The sequence below is a fragment of the Hemitrygon akajei genome, chromosome 8 (assembly GCF_048418815.1).
Source record: "Hemitrygon akajei chromosome 8, sHemAka1.3, whole genome shotgun sequence".
In the NCBI taxonomy this organism is placed as follows: Eukaryota; Metazoa; Chordata; class Chondrichthyes; order Myliobatiformes; family Dasyatidae; genus Hemitrygon; species Hemitrygon akajei.
This window is the reverse complement of record NC_133131.1, coordinates 11,944,484-11,953,122: the sequence shown is the minus strand read 5'-3', so window position 1 is coordinate 11,953,122 and position 8,639 is coordinate 11,944,484. Positions and strand designations below refer to the sequence as shown.

Here is an 8,639-nt window from a genome sequence, read left to right as displayed (position 1 = left end):
ATCCTTCTAAACTTTTCCTATCCAGTTACTGCCCATACGACGCCGAATTTCCTCGTATTTTCTATTTTATCTCGTCATCTACCCTGCCGAGTCCCTTCAAGACCCAGTGCTCCGACTCTGAAGCTCACAAACTTATTTCCTTTAACCGGTTCCGCGCCCCGCAGCCCCTAACGCCTCGGTTTTACCAAGCCAACCACTGATTGGACAGCGGGTTTGGGCCTCTCCTCCAATCGGAGCCTCGCGCTGAGTTCTCGCGTGAGATTTCCTTCCTCTGCAAATGAGATCTCGCTCGGGGTAGGCGTGGCCTGAAGTGGGGATTTCTGGAGACGGGTAGGGACGGTGGGCGTGTCCAAACGCGAGTTCTCGCGAGAGGAGGCGGTGGCTGCATTAGCGGTGTCTGGCAGACACGTGCAGGCGGCGGGCCGGACAAGCGGAGCGCGGGACGAAGCGGTGTTACTGCGGTAACTGAGTGGCCCCGTGAGTACCGCGACCGGGCCGCCAGCATGAGGGATTGCCGGCCGCCGAACCGAGCGCCTCCGCTATCCCCCGGCTGCCGGGAGGGGGAAGGGGCTTCTCCAGGGTGCGCACGTCACTCGGGGTCCCGGCTGTGGCCTGTCCGCTGCTCCAGGCCTCTCACACTTCACCCCTGGGTGTCTCCTGGCTGTTCCTGGCCCACCGTCTCCCGGGTCCGCCCGGGGACTGTGGCTGGACGGCTGGCAGCGCCCTGTGCCGCAGTGACCCCGGGCTTCTGTATCCAAGGTCGGTCTGGGCCCTGGAGTCGGAACACGGCCGAGTCCGGGGTATGGTTAGGCGGCTGGGGCTGGCGAGTACTGGCCGTCTGCTTAAGGCAGTGTGGAGTCTGGTCTAACTCCCTCGTACCACCTTCCTCCCCGACAGGCTTTCTTACCATTGTCCCTCTTGAGTGTTGTAGGTCACTGGACCGCCCCCGTTCACCTTCACCGGCACCGACGGCAGAACGGCCCTTCTGCTTGCATTTTCAAGTGATAAAAGTCCAAGCTCGCTGGGAGGCTGCACTGAGTGGGTGGTGCTTAGAACCCCTGGCTGCTGAATTTGGGTTGGAGCCATTTCAAGTATTCGTCTCGTCTTTGTATTTTAGTTGATGGAGTGAAGATGCGACTCTAAATGGTTAGGGAACAGTTGCCTTTACTGCCAGCTTGAAGTAAACCGTATAAGTACTTGGAACAAAATAAAACGAGCTATTGCAGGAGCTCAGCAGATCAGACAACAGGAAGAGGGGTGTGGGTAGTGTGGGTAATTGTATTGAATTGGCTTTAGATCACAGGCAGGTCAGTTTTTCTCAATTACAATATTATCTCCTTAATCTAGATTTCCCTTTAAGCTGGCGAGTCCCTCTACTTGCAAAATCATTTGCATGACTTTTTGCCTGTAATCAGTGTATCATTTCTTTCCCTCTTGGGGTTGAGTTTTGTTTTGGCATGCCCTGGTCTGCCCTTTTTTTATATATTAACAGTGTGCCTGCAGCTAAATGTATTCTGCTATTTTGACTTCATGGTTTTGGTTTTAAGTGCAGTGATGTCTTATCATGGTCTATAGTACATTGGACAGATAGTGAGTGGTGTCTTAAATTGGAAGCAGCTGCCTTTTGTCATCTTTTTAAGCACTTGAAAATAGTAACTAAAATATTGACCTCCATTTGACAGTTAAACCATTCTTGGGTTCTTAAACACTTTAGTTAATTTGTTCATGTTATTCTGATTCATGTGTAACAAATAACTGTTAAATCCCAAGCATCGTTTAAAAGATCTTTCTCATGGGTACCAGTTTTGAAAGAGCACCATCTTTAAAAAGTCTGTTTAGCATTATTTTACCAATTGGTGGGAAGAGTCCCCTTCTGAACGGTTGTCTTAAGTTTTTATGCAAATCTGACTTTGGCTGTTGCATATCAGTAAACTTGGGTCAGACAGCAGGAAGAAGGGAATGGGCGGTCATGGGTAATTGTGTGGAATTGGATTTAAATCACAGGTCAGAATTAATACCACCAGCATGTCGTGAAATTCATCTTTGCTTAGCAGTACAATACAAATTGTAGTGGAAAAAATGTGAGTTGTTAAACTAAGTAGTACAAAAATAGATATTAAAAAGTAGTGAGGTAGTGTTCATGGATTCAAAGTCCTTTCAGAAATCTGATGGCAGGTGAAGAAGTTATTCCTTAAATCGCTGAGTGTGTGCCTCCAGGCTTCTGTACTTCCTCCCTGATGGTAGCAATGAGAAGAGAGTGAGTGATGGGGGTCCTTAATGATTGTTGCTGCCTTTTTCTGAGGCATTGCTCCTTCAAGATGTCCTGTTGAATGGTCTTTAGGTCACAGACAGGTCAGCATTTTCTAATTAAATTATCTCCTTAATTTTGAATTCCCCTTAAGTTGTTGAGTCCCTCAGTTTGAATATCAGTGTGTATGTCTTGATGGATTAAGAATTGAAACTAATTTACACAGGGCATTTAATTTGAAACTTATGGAACATAGTTGTCCTGGATTCTTTCTCAGCCTTTTGGCTAAGGTCATGTGTAGTGCAGGTTGGGTGAAGGAAATCTGTAGAAGCAAAATACTACAGCTGCTGGAAAGCTGAAGCAAATGCTGGAAGCACTACAATGTACATTTTTTTTTGAAAAAAGTTCATTCTGGGTTATTTACTGTTTCATTAAACATTTTGAGATACTTTTGGAGGCTGTAGATTATTCTATAAAATTGGAATGAAGATGCTGAGACTTTTCTCCTCTGGTCTAGTCAGGTGAGTTGAAGATGGTGGGTACAACTTGGTATACAGATTTGCAAAAGTCCTTGCTCATCTTTAGATAATTGTGCACCACCTGTTTAATGTATTAAAACCTTAATACATAATAGGTAACTGATATAGGTAAGCCATTGTCTTGGGATTGAGACTGATCTCTATTTAGGGTAGCGTGGTTTATTTGGAAGGTGGCTCTTTTTATTGATATCAGGTGTCTGAGATAAAGAACATTCAATTCTGTTGCATGCCATATCACTCAGTTATCTTTCAGTAACTACACTAAACTTCTATACCATTAAATTTAATTGCTGTTGAAAGTTGGCCTGTCATGTCTGTTCTGGGTCAGTATCGTGGCTGCACGCAGAATGACGTGGGCATCTGTCACACTGGTATTCATTTCAGTTTACAAGTGCTCAAATATAGCTTATTCCTCTGTATTACCAGACAGTAATAATCTGCAGGCCTGTAACATTAAAAATCATTACAGTTGCTGAGCCCCATAAACGAAAGAGACATTTGTTGCCACAAATGACTGGAGGCCAAGTCATTGGGTATGTTTAAGGCAGATGTTGAGAGATTCTTGATTAGTCAGCATGAAGGGATATGGGGAGATTGGGGCTGAGAGGGGGAATGGAGCAGCCATGATCCATTGAATACTTTAACCAACTTCTCCCACTGTACTGTTGAAAGTCAGGAATTACAAGGGACTGAAGTCCCACACCAGGTTCAAGAACAGCTGCCTCCTTCAACCATTTGGTTCTTGAACAATGGGCAAAAGCTGAGTCACTACAGTTCAGCAACAAGGTGACCTCTTTGTGCAAAAGTGGATTTTGTTTTTTATTCTAATTTACCTTTCCTGTAGAAGAAGATTGTATGATTTGTGTAAATTATATGAATACTGCATCTGTTCATGTGTGTACTTGTGTATGTAACAATAAACTTGATTTTGAATTTTTTGCCAAGTCTACTTTGACAGCAATCATTAATACGAGACTCCAGATGCTGGAGAAACTCAGCAGGTCAGGCAGCATCTGTGGAGAGGAATAGGTGTTAACGTTTTGGGCTGAGACCCTTTATCAGGATGTCTGACCTGCTGATTTCCTCCAACAGTTTGTGTTGCTTTACTTTGACAGCACCTCAAAACTCTTGGCATTCACCACAAATCATGACAGAGCAGGATGTCTGGAAGAACATCCACTGACTGGATTTGTTCCTCGTGTGCCTTTGTTAAATATTCTTTCATTATTGCTGTACCTAACTACTGGCACTCCTTGTGCAGTTACTCCAGGCGAGTATTTTTGCTGAAGGACAAAAGTTTATCGTTGAATTCCTGGGAATAAATTAAAGGCTGATTGGTCCATGGATTCTCCCTTCCCCTTTTGGGAACCTGGTTAAGATGAAAGCTTAGCTGCTGCAATATTCAAGTGTATGTCCTGTGGGCTTGTCAGCAGTTTGAATCAAATAGTTAACACAATTATGTATTGCATAAGCATTTAAAATGGAAATAGTTTTGGAGTATATTGTAACACTGGCCCTGATGGGGAAAAAAAGATGGCAGCCATAATTGAGGTAAGGAAGTTGGGAGCTGGCAAGACATTGATCTCCTGTGAGCAGAGTTTAGAACAAAGCAATGTTACTGACATACAGTGGGAGATTTTTTTTTCAGAGCACAGAACAAAGATGGAGGAACTAACCCAGTAGCATAGAGATTACTGCAATGCTACTATGGCTCTTGGTGCCCGAGTTCAATTCCAGTGTACTTTGTAAGAAGTTTGTACGTCTTTCCCAAGAGCTTCATTACCTTTCCCTCTCAAGGTCCAAAGATGTTGTCATTGTAAATTGTCATGTGATTAGGCTAGGGTCATATGGGTGGGAAGGTCCTGTTCTGTGCTGTATCTAAATAAATCAAGTTCCTCACCAGGTATGAATTGAGACTTTAGTGAAAAGGTTAAGATGGGTGAGGTCAGCTCAAGGTTATGCTTGCTGAAGGGGGCTGGTGTTTGTGCATACACAGCTCATAAGATGCATAATTTCAATGGTCTCCAGGCCTTTATTGTTAGAAGCTGTTTCACATCATGCTGCTGGATGTAAGTGAAGCTGGCCATAAGAATTCTCATGTGATTAGTTTTTGACATCTTCCAGCATTTGGGAGGGCATCATCGAGCTGAGGCTGTATTACAAGAAACTTTTGAACTACTGGTAGTGCTGTTGGAAATGCAAGATTACCAGGCACGTACTTGAGCCCGGTCACTCCTACTGTGGCTTAGGCTGCTGACATCGGCTTGCTGGAGTCCTCTGTCCTCGGACGATCTTTCAAATTGTTCTCGGGTGTAGCCGATCTCAACGATCCTTCCCCTTCCAGGGATGAGATCTTTGGAGCTTCTGTTGGCCGTTCTCTAGCCTGGGTTTTTACAGAATGGAGTTGCTAGTCCCTTGTTCAACCCTTTCGTAGTTAGGTGGAGTTTCCAGGCAAGTGGAGTGGGTAAAATTAATCCTCTAAGTGGAATCATTTGTGCTGTTGAATTTGTCCAACTTTATTTTTCTATTATATATGCAAACGACCTGGTGCCACATCCCTTGGCCTTGAAGTGGCTCGTGAGTAGATGTTTACACCTGCTGTAGAAGCATCCATGCTGTTCGCTTTATAAAGAACTTGGAAGAATGTGTACTCCTTTGAAAGCTTATGCAGCACACACTAAGAACAGACTTATTACTAAGCTGAATGAAACATGTTGCTTTCACAGAGCACTGAATCAGCGATGCAGATGATGGTCATACATGTGTTTTGAATGGCTTTCCGCTCCTGATGTACTGGACACAACATCTTGCACCATTTCATGATGCAGTACCACATCCTCTCTTTGATAATAGATGAACTTTGTGACACTAAATCAGTTATGCTCAGTGGTTGCACGCATTATTTGTAAACTCTCCCACTCCACTAAAATGATTTGGGTAAGATTAATACAACTACACCAATCGATATCTTAAGGGGAAATTGACAGGTTTGTTACAGGGCAGAATCAAGAGGGGACCCTGTAGATGCAAAGAGTTGGATTTCAAGAAGGCATTTGATGGTTTGCAAAATCGGTTCATGTTAGCGTGAATTGAAGACATTTACAGTAAGAGTAAATGGGTGTTCTCAGAATGGAAAGACTAAGGATCAGTTCTTGGCCTCAAAAACTTGCTCTCTTTAAAAAGGAAGATTGAGTTGTAAGCTATCCATCTTTGCCAGAGATGGAAAGAGGCCTTGAACTGAGAATATCTGGACTCTGCAACAGGATTTAGAAAGCTTGATTGGGTAAAAGCTAGGCAGATGAGTTTAAAATAAGAAAGTGTTGTTCCTTGATATTCAGTAAGATGAATCAGAAAGAAAGTTAACTAACTGGACATGCAGTAGACCTGTACATGAGTGGTGTACATAAATACCTTATTTATGAACCAACTTGCCTTTTGATACAATAAAAAATTCAGAAAGCAAATGGCCTTTTTGGGAATTTAGAAATAGTTTTACAATACTAGTGTTCGTAAGGTGTGTAGGACTGTGATTTTGCATAAGGATTTTCTGTAGTACAGAAAGGATTTGCTAAGCTGTTTCATGAATACAGAAGTTGCCTCATCACGACTTAAAGCTAGACCTGTAGCATGAGGTGGTATTTTTGAGAGGCAAGATCTTACGAGTCGAGAGGTGGGCGTTGAGATTCCTCCACAAGTGGAAGAGTTGAATGGGGGTAGATTTGTTGGAATTTTTTACACTCATGGATCTCTAGAATTCTCTACCCTGGAAAGTAGTGGTGACTGGAATATGGGACACATTTAAAGATTGTGGAATTGAAGTCAAAAGGAATTCACACCATTTGGCCTTCGGAAGTGTGGGAGGGGGAAGAAACACAATTGTAATCAAAGTGGAAAAACTTTGGAAAAACACAACATTGAAGGGATTGCATTTGGGCATATGGAAAGTTTTTTGACATAGACCTTTATGGACAGTGTCAAATGTCCCTTGTCAATGTGGCCAGTTCCTAGTTACTGAGTCCATCCACTTAATATCTTCCCCAGTGACAGCACAAAACCTTTGTAAGATCCCAGTAAATAATAAACAAGAAATTCTGCAGATGCTGGAATCCAAACCAAAACAGAAAATGTTGTAAGAACTCAGCAGGTCAGGCAACATCCACAGGAACAATCAACATTCAATTACAATGAAAGGGGAACATGACAATGAAATAGTTGGGGGAGGAGGATAGCTGGAAGGTGATTGGTGAAGCCAGGTGGGTGAGAAAGGTCAAGGGCTAGAGAAGGAATCTAATAGTGAACCATAGGAGAAAGGGAAGGGGGCAGGGGACCCAGTAGGGGGGGGGGGGGCTGAAGAAGAGGTAAGAGGCCAGTGTGGGAAATAGAAGAGGAGGGGAGGGAGGGATTTTCTAACTGGAAGGAGAAATTGATGTTCGTACCATCAGGTTGGATGCCACCTGGACAGAATATCGTGTGTTGCTCCTCCACCTTGAAAGTAGCCTCATCATAGCACGAGAAGAGGCTATGGACCAGCGTGTCAGAATATGAATCAGAATTTAAATGTTTGGTCACTGGGAAGTTCAGCTTTTGGTGGGTGTACAGTCTCTGCTTGCTAGTTCCTTGAGGTGAAATCTTATTGGAGCCCAATGGATAACTTTTACATGATCTGTCTCTCTTCTGGTGCTGGACTCTGAGCAATGAGATTACTTTGAGGCATGCACTTAAAATTTCAGTTTCAAGGCAAGACTATTTGAACTACAGATGTAATGAGTCATGTAGTTCTGGCACATACTTAAGCAGTTGGCCTAAATTTTCTTGTCAGCAGCAATACATGGAGCATTAAGTTGATTTTTTTGTGGTCTAGGTAGTCTGGTTACAAAAATGGAGTAAAACCTGTCAATTGACCAAAGTGGTCCTAACCCAAACCTTTTGTGAAAATATTAGTCTCTGGTTGTAAGTATTTTGTATGATTTTTCTATTGAGTCGCCTGCTAAGGGAGCTTGTGGTTTTTCATTTGTTTATTTTAATCAGAAGAACTGATGATGCAATATTATGGTAAAATTTTCTGACTTGGATACTGCTGGCCACAGCCAGGCATATTCAGTTTTTGAGAATTCCTTTCTCGACCTCTCAACTCGCATTGTGAAGCACTGAAAGAAAGCATGTATGAAGCGCAGAATGTAGGTGGCTGTTGACAAGTGACTGTACAAATTTGGTAAATGTTGTGGAGGAAATTGAGTAACGGTGTTTTGGGAAGGAAATATGGTAAACTGTCCAGCCAAAGACTAAACTACTTTTGCGTTTCCTTGTACACTGATTTTAAAAAGTATTCACCTCCCCTTGGAAGTTCTCATGTTTTATTGTTTTACAATATTGTATCACAGTGGATTTAATTTGGCTGTTCTGACACTGAGCAGAGAGGTCTTTCATGTCAAAGTAAAAAGAGAATTTCTACAAATTGCTCTAAATATATTACAATTTTTAAACAAAATTATTGACTACGTAATTACTCATCCCCTTCAGGTCAGTATTTAATAGATGCATCTTTGGCAGCAATTACAGCCTTGAGTCTGTGTGGATAGGTAGGTCTCTATCAGCTTTGCACACCTGGACAATGCAATTTTTCTCCATTCTTAAGAAAACTGCTCAAGCTTTGTCATATTGTATGGGGATCATGAGTGAATAACCCTTTTCAACTCCAGCCATGAATTTACCACTCCAGGACATTAACTTTGTTGTTTTTAAGCCATTTCAGTGTAGCTTTGGCTTTATGCTTCGGGTCATTGTCTTGCTGGAAAACAAATCTTTTCCCAAGTGGCATCGATAGGGAGAAGCGCTGTCGACGTTTCAGGCCG

The 8,639-nt window shown here is 42.8% G+C and overlaps 1 protein-coding gene across 1 annotated transcript in view; it reads left to right on the top strand.

Moving 5' to 3' along the window:
- The first annotated feature begins 358 nt into the window (after positions 1-358).
- The window catches only part of akap1b (A kinase (PRKA) anchor protein 1b), a 55,388-nt gene continuing 47,107 nt past the window's right edge, over positions 359-8,639 (top strand). Inside the window, exon 1 of the mRNA XM_073053252.1 lies at positions 359-477. The gene's annotated coding sequence lies outside the window, so the exon portion shown is untranslated. The remainder of the gene's footprint in view (positions 478-8,639) is intronic.